The sequence below is a fragment of the Anastrepha obliqua genome, chromosome 5 (assembly GCF_027943255.1).
Source record: "Anastrepha obliqua isolate idAnaObli1 chromosome 5, idAnaObli1_1.0, whole genome shotgun sequence".
In the NCBI taxonomy this organism is placed as follows: domain Eukaryota; kingdom Metazoa; phylum Arthropoda; class Insecta; order Diptera; family Tephritidae; genus Anastrepha; species Anastrepha obliqua.
The window spans coordinates 2,567,279-2,590,256 of record NC_072896.1 but is presented as its reverse complement, the minus strand read 5'-3'; the positions used below and the strand labels follow the sequence as shown (position 1 = coordinate 2,590,256).

General features: G+C 33.7%; 1 protein-coding gene across 3 annotated transcripts in view; it reads left to right on the top strand.

Moving 5' to 3' along the window:
- The window catches only part of LOC129249407 (centaurin-gamma-1A), a 132,054-nt gene that overhangs the window by 45,669 nt on the left and 63,407 nt on the right, over nt 1-22,978 (top strand). Inside the window, exon 1 of one of the 3 annotated variants that reach the window (XM_054889210.1) lies at nt 12,871-12,891. The exons of the other annotated variants lie outside the window; for them this stretch is intronic. The gene's annotated coding sequence lies outside the window, so the exon portion shown is untranslated. Of the gene's footprint in view, nt 1-12,870; nt 12,892-22,978 lie in introns of those variants that run through there. 3 annotated transcript variants of the gene reach the window in all.

Below are 22,978 nucleotides of genomic sequence, written 5' to 3'. Positions count from 1 at the left end.
AGAATGAATTCCTGATTTTCGGGATTGACTGCGTATAATTTTACGTTCGCTTGAAGCTGAAAGTTTGAAGTTGAAACATTTTTTTTCAAACTTTTCACTTTTATTTCTCCCACTTACCACCAAATTACCGCTACAACCACCGTCCACTGCTTTCTCTCTCTCCCTACTCCCAACTTTTAGCAATATACGGCCTTCGGAAAGCAAACAAAACATGCAATACAAAAATCGTAAAAATAATACAATAATAATACGTATTTCATAACACAAAAGAAGAAATCTTAAAAATCATAAAATTTCACCGCATGAAAAGTGCAAGACAAAAGGAAAACCTTCACTTACAATACAATTGCAATTCAATCGCAGCTGACATTGAAGGCAAATAATTTCAAGCGACAATGTAAGTGTGTACAATTCCATATTTATATGTACTATACACATACACATGTGCACGTAAGTGTAAAATCTCTTAGCAAGAAAGAAAGGTGCAGCAGTCAAAGATACCAGCAAAGCCAAGTCACGTTTGAAGACTCCTTTTGCCGGCAGTTATGATGAGTTGGCAGGGAAAACCGCCGCTTGTGCAGCTATTGGTGTAATGTGTGTTGTGTGGAGGGGAGAGGGGAAGGGGGAGTGTCGCAAAACATGGAGTCACTATTGTCGCACACTTCATAAATATGTCAAAATTAATAGAGTGCAACAGCGCCTTTGACTTTGCATTTGTATGTGGGTATGTATGTATTTATGTGATTGCATGTGTGTTAGAAGGTCCGGGGTGCGCCTTTTCCAACTCCTCACATCATCAATATTTGATTGACTGCGCATTTCACTATGGTAAATCTACACACTTTCATACATGCATTCACTTGCACGTGCGTGTTAATGCGTTTATGCGGCTTGCGATTTTGGGATCTGTGTTACATTTAGTGCTGGGATTTCAAAATTTTCTTACTTTCTTTTTTTTCATAAAGTAAAAATGTCAAGGCTATTGATTATGTCAGAAAGAAATTCGTTGTGTTGATGTTTGATGCCGGCCATTTTGTGGAGCGCTTGATGCATTTTTTGCTTCTTTAGATGAAATGTGTATAGCAAAAATTAAAGGAGGGAAAAATTGGTATGTGCTCTCGTCGGAAAATATATTGAATCAGTTTTAGATTGTCATGCTAAAAATGTATGTTTCAGTCAACTCATATTTACAGTTATTATTTTTTTTAGTTTTTAAGCAAATATTTGGCAGCAGAAACCATTTTCACCAAATTAAACGAACTTAATAAAATATATTTCTAAAATCTATTGGTTTTTGCAAGGAATAAGTAATTTTTAAAGCTATCTGAACAATTTTTGCAGGCGAATTTTTACTATGCTTGCAATTTTTTTTAATAATTTTTGCATTGGGTATCCGTCTTCTCTTTGTAACTTTACTTTTATGCTCGAATTTAATTGAGCTAAAAGCAGCTCGAATGTTGCCTTAATGAGCAAGCATCAGAAATAGGTAAAAAAACATTTCCAACTTAGTACAAAAAAAATCTGGGATGAAAGAGTAAATTCGAAAATCAATAGAAGCAGAAAAATACGCCTTCAAGATAAATAAGATAGGAAGTACTTAAAAAAATATTTTTAGTAATATATTTTTTTGGAATTTTTTATTTTTTTATATTTTTTATATTTTTTTATATATATTTTTTAATATTTTTTTCCAAAGTTTTTGGGAATCATTTTTTTTCATTTTTGCAAATTTTAGCGAAACGTTAGCATACGTACTCGCATTTTAAGTCCATTTGCAAATTGATCGAAGCCTCGCTACGTGTGTTAATAAACAGGCACACAGTATTTTGAATATCACTCAAAGAATTATAGGAATCCCACTATGAGACTTTCAGAGTTCACTGTGAATAGAGTCAGCTATTAATCAAAAAAATTAGAAAAAAATGTAGGTGGAATTTGTTTAAAAAAATTTTTTGAAATTCACTCGTAAACATTTAGGGATCACTGAGCATAGTGTCAGCTATTGATAAAAAAGAAGAAAAAAATGTAGGTGGGATTTTTTTAAATTACAAAAATATGTATATATTTTTCAAAGTATTTTAAACAAAAAAAATATAAAAAAATTCTTAAAAAAAATATAATGAAAAGAATGATTTTTCCAAATATTTTAAACAAAAAAATAAAACAAATTTGTTCTTAATTTTTTTTTAAATATTGTTGTTATTATTTATGAAAGCAATATGATATATTATCCTAATCAATAGAGCACACCAGCTACAGGGTGGCTGATGAAAGCCGCTACCAAAAAAAAATTGAATAACTTTTTTTCTTTTTAAGTTATCTGTTCCATTTTTGTTTTAATTTGCAGATTGATCTTTAAAATTTATTAAAATGGATAACTGGGACACGCAAACAAGAATTTGGATAGTCCGCCGCTATCACGCACTGGAGTCCGTAGTTTTGGTACAGAGAGAGTACAGGCGGATGTTTGGCGGCGATCCCCCGAGCAGATGGACCATAATGAGACTGGTGAATAATTTTGCTGAGCAAGGAACAGTCGCAAGAAGGCCTTATCATCGAAACCCACCAGTTCGGACGGAGGAAACGATCGCTGCTGTAGCTGCAGCTATACAAAGCAATCCAAGGGTTTCAACAAGAAGCTTATCTGCTCAACTTGGTGTCAGCCGACAGTCTTTGCAAACAATAATGCACAAAGATTTAGACTTATTTCCCTACAAAATTCAAATGGTTAACAAACTGAATGCAGCAGACTTGCCGATTCGCTTGGAATTTTGCCAGAAGATCCTGCAAATGGTGGAAGAAGACCAAAACATGTTAAACTGCCTTTTCATGTCTGATGAGGCCCATTTCGATTTAAACGGCAATGTGAACAAACAAAATTGTCGAATATGGAGTACTTGTAACCCACAGATACTCCACGAGACGGAATTGCATCCTCTTCGCGTGACAGTGTGGTGTGCGGTTTCTTCACGCTGTATTGTCGGGCCTTATTTTTTTGAAGAAAATGGTCACACCGTTACGGTTACTGGAGACCGTTATTTGAAAATGCTGAAAGAATTTTTCTATCCAGAACTACGCCGAAAGAGAATTCCTTTCAACTCTGTGTGGTTTCAACAAGATGGGGCAACGTCTCACATAGCCCAGACTGTTATGACAGAGTTGCGACGAAAATTTCCCAATAAACTGATTTCAAGAAACTCCGAATTTCGTTGGCCCCCCAGGTCGCCTGACCTTACTGCACCTGACTTTTTCTTGTGGGGTTTATGTAAACAAGAAGTTTATAAAACAAAGACAACAAATTTAGATGAACTAAAACAATCCATTCGGGCAACAATTGCGGCTATTCCTGTCGCAACTCTCAAAGCAGCAATGAACAACTTTTTACTAAGATGCCGCTCTTGTGTCAACGAGCATGGGGGGCATTTAAATTCAATTATTTTTAAAACTAGTTAAGCTACATTTAATAGAATTTAATGACCTTCAACTTGAAAAAAAAAATAAATGAATTCCATACACTAAAAAAAAGTTATTTGAGTTTCTTAATGTAGCAAAATTCATCAGCCACTCTGTATTTAGGCTTACGATCCTTTAATTTTTAATTTTTTTTATACTACTTTACGGATACAAAAATATAATATTAACCTTTTAAGTTTGACAACGTTCATCTTTTATGAAGTTCAATATTTTAAACAGAATTTCTACGATAATGTTTTTTAGGAGTTCGGAAGGTTGTGTGGAGCCAAAGTGAGATTGTCTTTTCGTGCACAAAGCAGAAAAGTTATTAAAGGCATGTAGAATTTTAAATCTATTTCCTCAAAATGGGCAAGCGGAAAAAGGCGTAGATAAAATGAGATGTTCGTGTGCTAGTTTTGAGTTGCCAATTCTTAAGTGGATGAAGATGGGGGTTTGTGTTTTTGATAGTGTAGATGATTTTTTGATTAGATTAGGTAGATTATTTTTTTGTATTCTGGGTTGAAGGTAGCGTGCGAGTGGTGAAATGAATTCAGGTGTTGTGTTGGTTTTAGAAATATATATATATATAATTGGCGCGTACACCCTTTTTGGGTGTTTGGCCGAGCTCCTCCTCCTATTTGTGGTGTGCGTCTTGATGTTGTTCCACAAATGGAGGGATCTATAGTTTTAAGCCGACTCCGAACGGCAGACATTTTTATGAGGAGCTTTTTCATGGCAGAAATACACTGGGAGGTTTGCCATTGCCTGCCGAGGGGCGACCGTTATTAGAAAAATGTTTTTCCTAACTTTGGTGTTTTCACCGAGATTCGAACCTACGTTCTCTCTGTGAATTCCGAATGGTGGTACCGTACCAACTCATTCGGCTACGGCGGCCCTCGTTTTTTAAAATATATATACTAAGAATTTAAAAAGGAAGCAAATCAAAACTTTAAAAGTCTATGTCCAGAAATTTTCCACATGCAATAAATATCAAAATTATACAAAATGTTTTTTTAATTTTTTCAATTTTTGTCTTATTATGGCTTGAATCTACAAAAGAAAAAAGCATTATCAAAAAAATTTACGACAGTGTCTACCATACTTGGACCACACTTGATATGGACTTACTCTTGCTGCTCTCACAAATCACTAAAAACAATTTCCTTTGCATTTATGTGTGCAAATTTTTCTTTATATTTTCTATCACTCTTATTATATTTCACTTTGATAAGCGAATGAGGGCGAAAATGCTATTAACTGTCTGTGAAATAGAGCAGTAAATTCAAAAGGGCACAGAAGTTTATTTGACAGCCGCTAAAAGCACAACGAACTGAAATGAATTCCATTGAAATCACTAAATTGGCAGGTACATTGCTGGGAAATGACACTCTAAGATGTCAGTGAGTCAAAGAATTTGGCAGTCGAAGTGTGCTAAAAAAGTATTTAAGTTTACGTAAAGGCCAAGCGACAGCGAGTGGGCAAACGTTTATGGAAAGTAGGGCAAAAAAGATGATTGGATGGGTGATTAAACCTTTGAATGAGTTGTCTTTTTTGGTATGGGAATGCAACGAAGAAAATGGAAAATTATACACCGTAAAGCGAAAAGTAACGATCGTGGCCTGAATTAATTGAGACTTGCATATCTCTTTCTCTATCTATATATTTGCTTATCGTTTAATTAACAGATCTGAGTGCACTTTTCGTAAAAAAAAACTATTGAACAACATTCAGTCTCACTCCCTCAGCGAGGAATTCACTAAATCAGTCGGCATATTTTGCATTTACCCAGTTCAAAAGTTCCGCTCACCACATCAAACAAATTTTGTGCAAAAAACAAAAACACAAAACGCGCAGTACGTATGAAAACTATTTGTTTGCGGTTTCGGTGAAAAAATGTTGTTTATGCACGCAGCTCCACTCCCTCGCATACCAGTGACTCCCCATTTATTTTCAACTAATAAACGAGAAAATCACCTTCACTGTACTCGCACACACAAAAATTTCAAATATTTCACTTGCGTGCTGGGAAAATGCCGCGTTTTCATGTGCGTGCCACTGAGGTTCAAGGTTGCCATTTTCATTTTTTTCGCACAAAGGCACACGCCCGTAGGTATGTAAGTGTGTGTATTTGTAGAAAACCGCAAGTAAACAAACATGCACGTCAACTTTTCAAAATTGTTTGTGGGGGACAAAAAGTTTTTCTTTAAGTCCAACAACCGTGACGACAAACCCTTCTCCGCGCTCCGTTAATCTTCACAGTATCTCTAGCTGACAGCGGCTGCTGCGTGAAGGTCATCGCACACCAGCCTTTCGTTCACTCATGAAAAGTTGCAGACTCGACAAGGAGATGACTAGGTTCGCTGCCCCATACGGCACCATGTGCATGCTCGTACGTACTTACTTATGTTTGTATGTATGAAAATAAATAATTATGTACTGTGCACATTTATCTATCAAATGCGCCAACTTCCGCTGATTCATTGTGCGATATTCGTATTTCTTCTATTTTATATTTAATTCTTCCGCTTTTAGCTGTCGTATGACCTTCGTAAAATTTCTTGGCGTAGTCTGTAGAATAATTTGTTCACATATAATAGAATGCTGTATGTAGATATGTAGGTATGGTATGTATGAATTACAAGTGCGATACCATAGAACCATATCTCAAGGTCTCAAATAGTATGGAAGTTCTTGTGAAGGTTGAGACTAAGCCATTGCGTAAACCTAATCTGGGTCGGATGGCCGATATAAAGCTGAATAAATCCCAAAGTTATTAATTTTTTTTTTAATTTTTTCAGATTACATCTCCATCTACCCAAGCCTACAAATCAGCCAATTTTCAGAAAATTTACGACAATGTCCAAAATATGTGGGTCACTTGACATGAAATCGCTCCCATAAGAAATTAAAAAGAAATCTAATTTTTTTATAAGTTCTCCCTCTGCTAGGTAATTCTTATTTACATATTTATGTGGATATGAAGTAACAATAAAACCAAATGCCTAGGCGCTAGCAATTCTAAAAGCCATTGAGTGTCTAATAACTAATAAGGCAAGTTCGTAATTTGCACAGATAGTTTATCACATTGACTTCCAAACCATCTCCATAATTAGAGACTAATTAATAAGACACCCAAACAAACTGAAAGTTCTATGGATTCCCATCCACAACAGAACCCAAGGCAATCCATTAGCTAAATATAGATATTACCTCTTTACATCTCCTCTCCTTCCTTGTACCCTCGACTAGCAACATTTTAAAAGTAGTAGCAACAATCCTGTATAACTCGAGAAAAACGATTGGGCAGTGCTTAACTATCCATTCACCATATTGAAGCCTTTTTGCTGTAATTCTTTATTTCCGACTTCGCTTAACAAGCACCAAATCACATACAAATACCAAGTCATCGTATTTGTGCATCTAAGGCTCGAACACATAAACTAATCCCTCGAAGACCAACTCCTCGTACTCCCGTTCCTATATGCCGCGTAGGGGCCGATTAGCTTACAATCCAACTTCTGCCATTAGCCACAAAACGACAGTCCACATTTGGAGCTGCGTTATCTTAATTTCCTCTAAAAAGGGTTACCTTCTACAATGTGCCTGAATCAAAGTCCCCTTTTATTACTAGGTTCGTCAATATTAGGGATTTCCACTAATTATTTTAATTTTTTAAGATTATGTGCAAAACATGCCTTTTCAAAATTAAACCTATTTTTAAAGCTCCGTAGTCACGTTCACATCATTCTATGGTTAAAACGCCCATTTAGAGATAAAACTTATTTTACGTTGACTAAAACGAGGTAAAATAAAGTTTATTTTAAAACACAATCGCAATCGTGAAAACCTGCCTTTGCCGTCTTTTTAATTAATTTTTAATATTTCGTGCATTTAGCACGCCGTGTGTATGGCTTCGCAAGATATCTGTACATGAGTCTTTCTGCGCCGCCATGTAAAATATTGCCTTAAAACCGTTTTTCATTATCAGCAAACTTATTTTCAGAGGGCCACTAAATGCTAAAAATATGCATGAACAATATTTTTTTTTGTAATTTCTACCCATACAAACTGCTGCTTTGCACTCCCACTCTAGAAATGTTCAACCTTATCGCGAATTTTTTGCAAACAAAAGTTCAAAATTGGTTTTTCTTTTGTATTACTATTTATTGCTGTGTTGTTGTTTTCATGTTTACATGGAGCGTATGATAAGATTTGATATCTATTTTAAGATAAAAAAATTGGATGTCTAACTTGAGGCTTACAAGGACAACTATGTAAGTAGTTAATTGCTTTCAATGTGCTTGTACGTACGTTTACAAAAAACAAATTCTCTCAAGACTTTAGCGCAACTCCATGACAAGTGATCCGAGTGTTTTGGACATAATCGTGAATTGTTCTAAAAATCGGTTTATTTGTAGGCTTTAGCATAAGAAGTAGACTAAAAAAATTTAGGAAAGGAATTTATAATTTGTGAATTTATTAAATTCGTTCTTTTAAAATTTTTTTTTATAATTTTTAGGGATAAAAATACTTGAACAAAAATTTTTTTATTCAAAATAATTTTTTTTTTTTATTCAATTTTTTTTTTAATTAAATTTTTTTTTGCTCATATTTGGAGAAAACTATTTTTGTTATGCTTTTTTTCATTAATAGCTGAGACAATATAAAATACTGCCTAACAAAGCGCTACTAGCATACGTACTCTTGATGTAGCAGCAAATCGATCGAAGCATCGCTACGTACTATACATTAGTAAGCAGATAAGCAGTATTTTGCGTATTTGAATATCACTGGTAGTTATGGGAATCCCACTACGATACTTGAAGCACAGTTGCGGATTTTAATGAATAAATCTGAAGAGAGCGTTAAAAAAAACAATGTACATAAAAATAAGCAAAAAGATACAATAGTTTTTGAAAACAATTTTTTAAAAAGTTTTTTTTATCCTTAGAAATTTAAACCATATTAACAAAAACATTTCTCGAAAAATTAATTTTATCCTAAAAAATTTAAACACAATTTTTTCAAACGTGTAAAAATGCCCAGATTTTACTTTAAAAAACTCGACACCAAAATTTTCAATATTGAAAAAATTTAAAAATTATTAATTTTTTCACGAAACTTTTTCAGTTTACTGCTTCACTTTGAATACTCTATCACTAAAACCTACAAAGACACCAATTTTGAGAAATTTACGACTACGTTTATAATACCCAGATCACTTGTCATTAAAGGACCTCGACACAACACAACAAAGTGAAACCTCACAGACAGAGACATAAGAAAGCAAGCCTATAGCATGAAAGCTTTTTATAAATCTGGTAGACCTAGACGTGGGTAAATATGTAGAGCTGCTCCATTCCATGTACGCCTTTCTGGGCCACGCCGAAGTAATGCAGAAAGTAGTCCCGCGAAGGTAGTCTCCCCAGAAGTGGAGGAGTGATTGTTTTAGGGGTCATACAACTCAACGCAGTAGACGACGGTCGCTGTGGGTATAAAGGCATTTAAAAAAAAAAGAAAAACTAATAAGATCAAGCTCCCGCTCTTATAACTATCGCAGGAAATCCATTAACTTAGATAAGAGTTAATTTAAACATGGATCAAAACGTCAAGATCGGAAAGTCTCCTAGGGGTAATTGTGGTTCCCCTGCTTTGGCAGCCGGTAAATCGAATTTGGAGGTGCAAAATTCATATAACATTAACATGAGTTCATCTATAGCCGTAACCTCGAGGTCCTATGTTGCACCAGTGGGAGATAAAGGACACGATGATGACGTTGGTGGCTTGTCCTGCAGTCGCTCTCTAGGCAATTTTGGCAAATGAATGTTTGTGTTGCGGAAAGTTGTGTCTTAAATAAAATACGGAAAAGGCAAAAAACAAACAAAAAATCTGTAATTTTAGCTTTCACTTAAAACTATAAATGTCGTTAAATTCTTTGGCGAAAATTTTTTAGCTCCTTCCTTAACGATTACAACTTCAAAATGAAATGACTTGCAAATTGCATGCAGCATATGTATGATATTTCACAACCATCTATTCTAGTGCTTTCTTGCTGGAAAAGTCGTACTATAAACAAAAATTCAAACTTGAACGCATAAAACACAATAACACAATCTTTTATGAGAAACATAAAGTGCTCAGCATACACTCATTTTTAAAAAATTTTATAAGCTTTTTAATTGTAAAATTCTTTAAAAGAGTATTTTATTTTTGATTAATTTTTCAATTCCATTACAATATCCATTCCTTTGAAAGCCACAAGATTTTGGTTTTACTTCAAAATATGTAATTTATTGCGAACAATGAGCGATTAGCAATTTGTTTAAAAAGCACGAGGCTAGCAAAAAGTATTTAAAAATAAGTCTGCCAACATACAAGCGTACGTGCTTATATTTACTCACACCTATACATTCACAAGTTACGAACATTTTTGTTTACAAATTTATGTACGAGTATGTGTGCGTTTCTTTTGTGGAATTTATTGATAAGCGTCGCACTCGATTTAGCACTTAAAGTTATTTATTTCCTTTACACAAAAAAAAATTATAAAAAATACAAAAAATCACACCTGGGTATGCTATACGACGCAAGCCGTCATGCTGGCCTGTTTTTCACATCCACTTGTGTTTATTTGGATTTTGATAATTTTTTTTACATTTACTCGTAAGTTCCTTACATGTAATTTTTTTGTAACGCAAGTCTTCTGCTTTTGTCTGTCTCACGTTTATTTTTTATTCTTCTGTTTTTTTTTTGGAAAAATTTTATTTTAAGTGTGTATGGATTTACGTTTTATGAGTACAAGTACTCACATATATGAATATAAATATATACAGGCATATATATGTATGTATATCAATAAATAGCAAATAAAAGGCTTGCTTTTATCGTTTTTTATCAAACAAACAAATGGCTACAGTGCGTATAAAACACAATAAAGCGTTTATAAACTTGCGATACCTCCACGATACTGTTCAAGTATTATACATATGTTTGTACTTACATCCAAGCATACATAAGAACTTGTGCGTAATTGTAAATATATTTGCTCGTAGATGTACTTGCACTTATTGCCATTAAAAAGGGTATCAGTCTGACATGGAAATACACAGTAACCATACACAGATACGTACTCGTATACCACTAGTACACTTTCATATATGTATGTGTGTATGCTTAGATAAGAATTATTCCCCGTGCGAGTGCTTAGACTTTTGTGCGGTCCCACATGACTTTTTGCACGCTTCCCTTGTAATTTATGATCAAAATGATTGCTTGACTACTTTTAGAAATGACCACTAAAATTCGCATTTCGAATAATGTAAAAAATGTAGCAATAATTAAAAAAACGGAAAATTTCAAGTTTTAAAACAGTTTGAAAATTTGTTGAATTTTCTTAAACTTTGTACAAAATCAAACTTTACGTTATATAGTTTTGGTTTTAGTATAAATTATTATATTCTTATAAAAAAGTAAAGAAAAATTGAATAAAAAATAAATAAATAATAAAAACATTGGCATATGTCGCATTGCTATTATTGCGAACAGAGATGTATGTATGTATGTGTATATGTAAAAGAGCGAACAGGGACTAATTAAATTTCAATTAACAAAGCGACTGTTGTTGTTAATGAAGCAATTCATTAGTTCCTGCTAGTGCGGTGTGGGCACCGATCGTCATCGTCTAACTCATCTAAAGGTAGGCACAGGAAAAGTGCTGTTTTAACATCCAAGTTACTTTGCCATTGCCATGCGGTTGGTCCCAGCTCTCGGTTTCGATTACCACTGTTAGACCATTTCATTTAAAAAACCATTGCAGTGCATGAAAAAGCTTCTCATGTTTGCCGTTCTCCGGCGGCATTTGCAGGATAATATCAAAATTTAGACAGAAATCTTAAACTCGGTAAAAGCATCAGAAAATACCAAACACCACGAAATCGTCGAAAAATAACTGAAAAATTTTCATGAAGCATACTTTTCGAGCGCCTCTAAAAAACGTAACTCTGACAGAGCGGCTATTATTTTCAGCGAATTTCTGACAATAACTAAATGAATATCATCGAATAAGCAGCGTATCTACCTAATGATTTTTTCATCTTTCCAAATCTGAAATTACCACTTTAGTCAATAAAAGAAATAATAGAGAATTCACACCGAGAATTGAGGCTGATTCTGGAATCTACGCATGAAAGGATCCTTTCTTAATTGGATTATACCTTGGCATCAGTGCATCATTTCGCAGAAAGGAACACTACTTTGGGTGGTACCATAAAAAATAGGTAAATAAATAAATAAAAAATTGTCGCGTACACTTCTGTTAGGTTTTTGGCCGAACTCCACCTCCTATTTATGGTGTGCATCTTGATGTTGTTTCACAAATGGAGTGACCTACAGATTTAAGCCGACTCCGAACGACGAATGGGGGCGAGGGGCGACCGCTATTAGAAAAACACGTTTTGTATTATTTAGTGTTCCTGCGCGGAATTCGAACCTAAGCAGTCCCGAATGGTAGACGCGCACCAACTCAGTACTCAGTACCGGTACTTTTTAACAGAATGGTCACTTAACGTTCGTGGATGTGCAATGGGTGCAATTAGGGTAAAATACTTACCTCAGAAGCTAAATGTAGTTAACTAATCTTGGTACGTTGGTGATCGCATAGAAGGTACTAATGAGAATAAAAACATCAAAAGTAGTAGCCTTCATTTTCATTCATGCAATTCCAAATAAAATGTCACTGGTGGAAACCAATGTGCGAAATTGCAATCCGAAAACATGTATGAAGTTTCAGCCTACGTAAATAAAGTGGATTTAATAAATAGCTGTGAATTGAAAATATCCAGAGACACCGACGGTCGATCACATGACGGCTTAACTCAAATTCATTGAAAGATTTTTGAAGTAAATTAACGTCTCAAGCTATTAGTTATTTGCGCTGGACGTTCGCAGATGATAAAATTTCTGTATTAAAGAGGATATATTTCGAAAGAAGGAATAGATTTCTGTGTTTCAGCTTGCCAACTAGGGAACAGAGTAGTCAACTTAGATCAGATTTTTAAAATTTTTAAGTCTCAATTATATCTACAACTGCCTTTTGTTTCTAACAAAATCAGATCTGTATTTCTGTAGAAGATTTGCAGTAAAGAAATGATATGATTTTTGATTTTAAATTTATGTATGTATAATATCCCTTAACTTCGGCTGGAGCGTGGTACTAAAAAGTGTTTTATGTATTATCAATTTTTTGTATCATTTTGCCAATTTTTGTATCTTTTCCTCACTAACTAAGGTTTTCTCTTTTCTTTTTCAGGTATGTACTGGGAAACTTGAAATATTCTTCAGCACACCAAGAAACAACCCTTTTGTTCATACAAATGGGCTCTGCCTGTTGGCACTGATCTCTGCCAAGTGGTCAAGAAATTTTACCAATCAGAGGCAAAGGTATTCGTGAGCAATGAATGATATACATAAAGGCAGGCGTGGTTTCTACAAGAGAATATTAACTGCCTGTAGTCTGCCTACCTTTTTATGTATAAGATCTTATATTCCTTATATACATCTTACAATATATACATACATATACTGATGTATTTTCTAGGTGCATGCATCCATATTTTCTGCAACGTAAATGGATAATTCTACGAGTTCGCGTTCCTCGCAGAATAATTATTTTCAGTAAGGCTGCACAAACATGCGCTGAAAAACAAATTTCTTTCTTGTTCAAATGTCGAAAGTTTTTAACTGATACGTTTATGAAAAATACAAGTTTGCATTGCAAGCAGAGGATTGAAATCACAAGCCAACCCTCTTTTCGTACTTTTACATAATACATTTCTGTTCTACATAAACAAATATGCGACTTCTCATTGAGTGATCGTTAAGTTGCATTTACCACCCCTTAGCAGTTTCTTCCATGCAGCTTCACTTTTAATAACTTGGGCAGTTACTTCTTCTTCTGTGTTTTTTTTCTTCTCTGTAAATAAGGGTGAGGAGTGGTTTGCTCGAAGCATTGCCCATTATTAGGTAATACATTTTTCAAGTAGTAAGATCTGTGTAGCAGTAATTGTCAGCACCGTGTCAAGGCATGTGGAGCAGATACATGACGCACCCAGGTGCAAAAAAGCCTTTCAGGGTTATCTGTTTACCCTACATTTTCTTTAGTGCGCTGCGCATATTCTGCCCCAGACGCAAGCATGCGACTTTTTGCTTTTTTTATTTTCTATTTGAATTTAATTTCTCATATTTGCATTTTTCTATCATCTTGCCTCAGCCTCTTTCCCTTTTTGTTTGTGAATTATTTAAAATTTATGCAAATTGCGCCTTCATCAATGCCCCTACAATAGGGCCTGGGATGAATGTTTGGTAAATATGTAATTTAAATAAAAAAGGCATTACTGAAGCCTGTGATTTCTAACTCATTTCTTCCGTATTTCTGTTACTTAATTTTTCGTGTAACTTTATTTGGTTTAATTAGAGGGCCATAAGATATCCGAACTACCTTCCTTGAGAGAGTTAACAAAGTCGTTAATGGCGGGGTGTTTTTGTTTATATAGAAACGTTATTTTAAGTTTATTTGATTTATATGATTACACGACATTTGACTAGATAAATTTTAAAAAGGGTTGCACAGGGAAAGTGGCCCACTGCTCTTCCGTTAAGGCAAAGGATACTACATACGGAAGAGTAGTGAGCAAAACATTAACAAATCAGCAGATTTAGAACTCAGAACGGAGCACACATTTCTTAACTTTGCCTTTCCCTTTTTTTCCTCGCTTAGTGGAGTTAAGCACACAGCGAGCGGACACTCACAAAACAGCAATTTAAAACAAATTAAAATTAAATATCAATAAAAAATTTCCTTTTGTTTTAAAAATTGTATTAGTAAAAGAAAATAATTAATTCTTTTTGCTAATGCAAAGTGATAATAAACATTTCATAGCTTCGTAGTCACTGAAATAACTACAGTCAGAGCGACATTAAGTGGAAATCTCGATCTTCTAAGTCTGGTACTATTGTTGTTATTCTTTTAAAGTAGAAGGTATCCAAAAAAATTTGGAAAGTATTTCTACGCAAAAATTTTACAAATTCCCAAACACCCTTCTAGTCAAACTCCATACGAACTTCGTTCTTTAACATTAAACTACATAATACTTTGGAAACTGATTTGATTCTTTAGTTATTTAATTTTTTAATTTCAATCGTTTTTTTTTACAAAAATGCTCTATAACTAAGATCATAGTAACCCAAAGTAAAAATAATTTAGATGCGGAGGTTTAGAGCACATTAAATTTTCGTATAACAAAGTGCAAGTTTCAGGTCGCTTAAAATTTTCGTTGGTTTTTGATAATTTTTCGCCTGACAACATTTCGCGTTTTCTTCGCATTAAAAAAAATGTGAATTCGTTTGAAATTCCCACAGTCAACTTTCTCAATTACTTGCATGATTTTTCTTTCCCCTTGCTTTCTTGATTTCATAATATACATATACAGAAGCCAAATGCAATTGTTACAAAGCCATATGTGCCTACTACTCCCGCCCTCCGTCCACTGCTCTTTATTGCCTCGAGAAAACAATGCAATATTTGTACAATATTTTTCCGCTGCAATTAGCGTTTTTGTTGTTGCTTAAAATTAGGTAATAAATCAAGCTATTCAATGGCTTATTTCGATGCACTTGTACAAGACAGTTACGTATTGATATACCAACAACGACAACAACATATAAAATAAATAAACTTATTTTCAAAAGCAACAAAATATGGGCAATTTCCGAGCAGCCCAATACCCACCCGCGATTATTATTATTATTTTTTATTTTGTTCCAATTCTACCTCCCTCTTCTACACCACGGAGTCGCCAGAAGGTACCCTCATACATTTGTATGTAATTATGAGGGTTACTAGGTTAGGGTGTTTGCTATACTTGACGTTGAAAGCCAATGAGCTGTGTCGAAATATTGATTATTTTGTGTACTTTCGCTGTTCTTTATTGCATTTTTTTCCACAATCAATAAATTGCATTCCAAACGAAAATTAATTTAATGCAAGACACTTCATTAGCGATCGAGGCATTGTAACCGGTGAACGCAATTGTATCCAATTATTTATACTTTGATATTTACATACGTACATACATATGTATGTATGCAAGTGGAAAGTGGCACGAAGGTAATAATGGTGCGTAGTTAAAAAAGGGGTCCCGTAATAAGCAACCCTTATAATTTTTTTTTTGATGCTCTAATTTTATCTTTGTGAATATATTTTGTTATGACGTAGTAGGTTGCAAGATTATTCCTACTTATAGAATAGATTTCCTACCAGCTTAGAGAAGATTTTTAATATTTTTTGTGTTTTTTTGAGGCAAAATATTATGTGAAGAAAATTCAGGAATGCCGCCAACAAATCAGAAATTGCTAAAAATCAATGCGATTTTTGAGCCATTTCAAACTGGGACTTTATTAAACTAAAATTGTATCATCATCAATCTACATACTCGAAAAATGTTTCAAAAAATTTGGATAAAAAAGTTTGAAATTTGCATGAACATTTATATATTTATATATATTTTTATAAAAATAAATAGAAAATAAGTAAATAGCCAAAACTTTGCAATATGTCACCTTACTATTATTGTAAACGCAGGTGTAAGAGTGCCGGATAGCCTGTAATATAAGTTAAAAATTTTCAAAACGCAACCCGTAGCTCAGTATTCGGTATTCAGTGCTGAGCCTTATTTGTGGTTCAGGAGCGACACTCAACCACAAGCAACTTACCAAGCTACCGATAGACGTCGTATTATAAATTTGATTCAGAAACTATGATGGTCATGGATTAATTAATGATTGTTTTTTGTTATAGTTTTTCAAAAAAATTATACGTAATACATGAAATTAAATGTTTCCAATTCATGAATAAAACAAAAGTTATGAAATTTTATATTTGAAATACATACATATAGGATCGCTTAATACAGGTAAAATGGGATATTTTTCACATTTAATTTTACTACATCTATTCACATATATCATGTAAAAAGTTTCAACATAAGCTATCCATTTATATATGTATGTTTCAATTTTCTATGACTATAATACTAAAAAAAGGTATGACTACATTTTGCTCCGTCGAAACTTCGGCGTATGGGCGATCCTAGTATATTTTAATCTCGCTGTTATTCGTTTTTTTTTTCAATTTTTTATGCCACATCTCTTAAATACATAACATCAAGTTATATATTTTTATGCCTCTAAAGATTTATTCCAATTACGTTTTCTGTATTTATTAAGTCTCTTAAGTTTCACAAATTTTTCTCTCTAAAAGTCTAAAAATCTTAAAAATATACTTTGTCTCACAAGACTTCTTTCTTTTGTCGTTTTATTTACTTAGTCACCTTGTGGTGGCTCATACATGCATATGTTTGTGGCATGTTCGCATGAAATCCTCTGTGCCACTGCCCTTATTTCTTTTAATTTATATACATACATAATTTTTGTTTTTGTTTCTTGCTGCATTTGTATCAGAGCACACACATTTGTACGTGCCTCACGTTGCCATTTTAAAATACCTCATTTATCACATTCCCATGAGTCGCTGCTCATCGTCGTATAGGCGGCTTCTTGCGGCCACAAACAAAAAATATACTCCCCATATTTCCCATAAAGCACCCAATTCACATAAGGCCAACATATGTGCCATGAAATGCGTGCATATATTCGTAGTTTTGTTTTTAACTCATGAATCTTGTGTCTGTCGATTTGTTTAATTAGCGTTGCACTTGTCATGCATACATACATACGCACGTAGTGTTGTTGTGCACTCATTCATAATGGACTAATTCAGTCACTTGCTCAAATTGTCTATACGAAGGAAGGTCCCCTTTAATCATCATAAATGTTTATTTCTGCAAAACACATGCACACAAACACACGCACAGTTATTTGCATGCTTTTTTTCTTTATTTCTTGTTAGTATGCGTTTGTCGCTTAATTAATCCAAACGACAGTTTTACGAGTTTTATTCAGTAGCTTGAAACTACTTTGCAATTCTTTCATTCATCCTTGTTGGGACAAAAATGAGACTATTCCCGCGCCCAGCGGTTTACTTTAGCGGTCTATTAATACTTTGAAACGTATCGTTTGTCCTTCCCTCGCGACGCCAAAACACATGTGGCTACTTTTGCTTGAAAGTGAGAGCATTTTTCATGACAACTGAAGGCCTCTATTTCTTTTGTGACTTTTGTTTACTTTACTTACTACTTTTGCGATTTTTGAACGTCTTCTGTTTTTGATTTTGCCGCCAGCGGAATGCGATGAGTTCTTTAAATCTTCATAAGTCGACACAATTTTTCATTTTTATGCTCTATTAAACAGTTATACAGAAAGTGCAGTTTTTATTTTTTTATTTTAATTTGTGTGTCAATGAAAAACTTTTGCCCAAAATAACGCACGGTTGATTAGCTACGACCTTTGAGAGCTTCCTTTGTTTGTTTTTGTGCTTGGCTCTAAACGCCGGAAGTAGGGGCTGGGCTGTTTAGTGTGAGGGTGAACGAATATAATGTGGCCTAGGTTTTAATTTATGATAGAGCCATACCTTTTTGTATAAACGCACTCTGAGGTATGTATGTATGTACATATATACATTATGTATTGTACTTAAAAACACATTTCTGAGTATCAGTGAGCTTAGTAAAGGGGTTTTGGTATTAAGCTTCATAAAAAACACTCGAATTTTGATTAACTTTAGCAATTTCTGTGCCGCTAATAATACGAATATGCCATAAATAGGGGATTTGGATAAAATGTGATTTAAAACGCCCAATTTTTTCGTTATAAAAATTACGCAGTCACAAATATGGAAAAATTCACGTATCTTCCAATTTTCAGCCCTTCTAGGACTTTGTTTTATAATTTTCAGAATAGATTAAAAACGGTTTAAAAACATATATCAACTAAAATATAATGTAAAATTTGTAATATAATATAAACTTTTTAATCTTATCTGTATGAAATTTTTAATTCATGCATCTCAAATTCATCGCAATTTCCCTTTATCTAATCATGCCTGAAATAAATAATTTGCTATACCTACTAATGGGAATGCCATTTCCGGAATCTCGGTGTTATTCAGGTCCCGGGAATTCCGGGATTGAGGGATGTGGCAACCTTTTCAACTACGAGGGAGCAGATCGCCTTTGTTCCCACAACAGTCGGTTATACGTAACCGGGACGACCAGACTGGCTAAGGACTGTCACTTCAGCAGCATTTCGCGTATCTGTATCTGGAATGCTTATGCTGCTACAACAACAACCTATATTTTTTTAATCGATCAAATGTTAAAATTTGGGTTTTCTATTTTTCGGTCAAATTTAAAAACTAAAATTTGACATTTCTTTTGTAGGCTGAAGATAACGACTAAATTTCAGCTTACATTTTCATAACTTCATGTCTTAATTAAAAAATCTATTTTGGACGATTTTTCGTGTGTCCTTTTAACTTTTATTTTGTACTGGAAAAATACAAACGAATTTAACTTTTTTTATCGAAAATATAAAAATAACTATTATTTACTGACTGTTTCGAAAAAAATATTTATAAATACTCATACATCACTAAGTCGAACTGAGTGAGTTTTTGTTGTTTGAAAATTTTTACAAAAAACGGATCCTAGTGTAGAAGCTGTGAGTTTAACCATCTATGTATATGTCATATTTAGTATGCCACAATGCTTTCAGTTATTGAATTTTTACTCATGTAAAATCTATATATGTAGGTAGGTTGGGTGGTTGTCGTAACGACACACTTAGACCTTTCGCAGGTCCATTGTGATACCACTGGAGCTTATCCTTACCCTACGTGTTCCTTTTCAAACCATCCGGTAGCTTTAATAAACGAGCAGAGCTTCGTTAGTTTCTAAGATGCGCTGTGTTCGCTACATCGGTTAGAAATGCCGTGTCAAGAGTGCGCAGCCTCCTCATAGCTCAGCTTTCAATAAGTTTTCATATAAAAGTTCTTATAAGTTTTCACATAAAAGGTGTCTGACTGTTTCCTCTTCTTCTGTATTAAGACAGCTTTTACAGAAATCGAAGTACGGGAGTCCTAACCTTCTAGCGTGGCTGCCTATTAGACAATGAGCAGTTAATACCCCTATCATTTTTATAATAGCTGCTCTGTTAAATCTTAACAAGATTTTCGATCGTCCGCTGTTCCATTTCGGCCATGTCTGCCTACTAAGTTCGCATGTTGTAAGATTTTGCCAACTTGTATTTACCTTTTTCATGGTATCCCTATCTATAAGTAAGTTACAAGTGGCTATAGGCTATGGAGCGTTGTACCGGTTCGAGCAAGTTCATCTGCTTTGCAGCTCCCTGCTATATTCCTGTGGTCTGGCACCCAAATAAGGTGCACTTTGTGGCACTTAGATACATCATTTAGAAGTTTAAAACATTCTAAGACTGTTTTTGACGAGTGTATTTTAGATTCAAGTGCTTTTATTGCCGCTTAACTGTCCGAGTATATGAAGACTTCATTTGTGGATAATACTCGCGCTTTTATTATGTATGTATGTGTGTTCTAAATGTATGTAAAACATTTTCCAAATATTACCAACATCTGACCACAAATGTGGTTGTCCAAATATCTGTACTCTGCACCATTTGGCATATTTATTGTTACTTTGCTTCAAATTGCCTTCGTACTGAATTATGCTGAATTTCAAGCCTATAACTAATCGTGAAGTTAATTTAAAACGACTGCAATTTTAGAGCCGAACAACTAAAACTCAAATCGATCTAATAAAAATTTTCAAATTGGTTTGCCAATTATCTCTGCAGTGTTCTTTGCCCTTTCAATCACCACTGCAAGCCGTTTAAAATGCTTACCTTGTTTTTATATATTTTTTTCTTTATTATATCTATTTTTATATCCATTAATAGCCAAATCTATTGAGCCCTTAATTGCGGCCGTAATCAAAGACAATCAGCAAATATTACAATCACTGGCCTTCACTTTACTACTCTTCTATCCCCATACTACTTCCCTTTTACTAGATTCTCATTATTCTAGTTCGTGTTCGCTCTTTCTATTCTTCATAGCTTTAAAATTAGTTCCTGCTTTGCTAATGAAGTTATCAATTAATCATTAAAAGGGGTTGATCATCAATTAAACTGTATTAAAATTAGATAATTGCAGAACAGCAAACGCAATTAGTGGCGTGAAATGTGTCATTACGAGTAATTGCTTAGAAAAAACAGAGTATAGCCAGGTTATTTTTTATTGTGAGCAATTTTGCAACTGATGTCTAACAAACAATGAGACAGACGTTTTTTCTTTTTTATTTTTTTTATAAAATTTTGACATTAGTAAACTGTTAGAAAAGCACAAAGTAAAGGAGAGCATTATTTTAAAACTTATTTATATTTATCAAGAGTAAAATACAATTTTTGATGTTTATTAAATTTATATTATAATATAATAAAAAAGGTCTTAAGGTCGAAGTGACGCTTAGATGTCAGCAATGCTTAATTCGTAGTCGGTACCTTCTTTTTTGTCATCTTTGGCATTTGTCAAGTGGGCAGATGTACAATTTTACATGATAAAATACGCGTCTTTTGAAAACCCCTTTATTTACATAAAACTGCCAATGGACAATGAAATAAATTTACGAGAATTTGACCAGGTTTACCTATTTAACTTTCGTTTATTTACTTTCTATTAATTTTGTATAAAAGTCTAACTAATTATACAACAAAAACCAGAAAAATCGTTTTCTCAAACTTTGTGTAAAAATTATGAAAATTCTGCACATTTTCATCAAAATTTCAAACATTTCAATTTTTAAATAATTTTTGGTATGCAGTTTTATAGCCCCTTCAATTTTAGTACAATAAAATGCAAAGTGCAAAATACTGTTGATTTTTGACTATTTGTTGTTTTTTTTTCATTGCTGGCAGTGCTAGCCATTTCTTCCATATAAAAAATGTCAAACGTAATTTGTAGTGATTTCAGTGTAGATTTCTTTGCTGGAACAAATTCAGACATTTTTTTGTTTTTTTTTTTTCAATGTATTACATCTGTCAAATTCAGACACGGCCACATTTCTGCCGTGAAAAAGCTTCCTATAAAAGTGCTATGCCATTCTGAAACCAAATAAAACAGCCAGCCGTGATGGGCAGCATTCCAAGCATACAAAATATCTTCTAGGGCAGCGCCATTTCATTCAGCTGCGACCGATTTTCTATCGATCTATCTATCTAAGATGTCTCGCAATAAAACAAAGCAGTTTTTTTATTAAATTAAAATATAAATAAACGTGTTTTTTATAACTACAAAAAAAATATTTTATAAAGACCCAAAATATTTTCGATGACATTGAATTTCTAATATTTCTTAAGTATCACCTTAACAATTTTCTGCGCCTGCCTCTTTATATTTCCTTTGCACTTATGCTTTTTCACCCATTTAATAATCATTTTCTAAATAGTCTTCTTTTGCCTTTCAAATATTTTCTTATTTTCATCACAATAATCCCATTTACGCAATACGATTACGCGTTGTCCTGCTATGGTCCAATATTTCACCAGAGGTTTGGTATTTAAGCCTATTCTTATTGCTATGTGATTCTTGTTGTTATTATTATTATTTTTTTTTTGTTTGCTGCAAAAACTACTAAACAAAAGCAGATAATCCACATTATTTTGCAGCAGCTGCTAAAATTCTCCGTTCTCTTTTCGGATTGTTACTTTTTCTTATTGTTGGTTGGTTGCTTCCTGTTTGGTAGTTGCTTCCTTTGCAAAACTGGTCGCTCGGGCTATCCACCAACGCTGAGTTTGTCGTTGGTTGTTGTGCAGTTACAATTATAAAGGCAAAACAAGAAGAAAGGGCGTTTATCAGATTTTTTCTTATGGTCAAACTATTTACCTGAAGAAGCGGGCACAGTAACTGACTCTTGGGTAAAGAATCAGCTGAATATTATTCTGTGTAGGTTAGATGACTATTCGTTGAACGCTGAAAAATTGAAGGAAGTGGAAATTGCAGTTTACAGTTTAGTAATTTAGTTGAAAATTGAGTTATGCTAAAACTTTCTGAAGAAAGTTGGTATAAAATTGTATATAAGTAGTTTAGAACTCAAATTTGCAGCAGCATTTTTTCATTTTCCCATCTTGATAGTTTCATTACCTAAGAAATCTCTATGCATGTATAAGTAAATTTCCCCTTTTTTGTATGCAAATATTATACATTTTTTATACTATTTTTTATCTCAACTTATATTATTTCACCTTCGATGTGCCACATTTATTATTTCCATCGCATACATCTCCCTTGGTCATCAGTGCCGCTCGAGTTATTAACATGCACTTACATACAGACATACGAGTATAAATTTTATCACACGCAAATAACCGATAAGAATTGTATCGGTCGGCACGGTTTCGCATTTGTATATAAAGGGCCAAACAATTAGTTCTAATACTTTTCAAGCACGTTGATATACATACATACATACCTACATGAAGTAGGCGTAAATAATTGAAA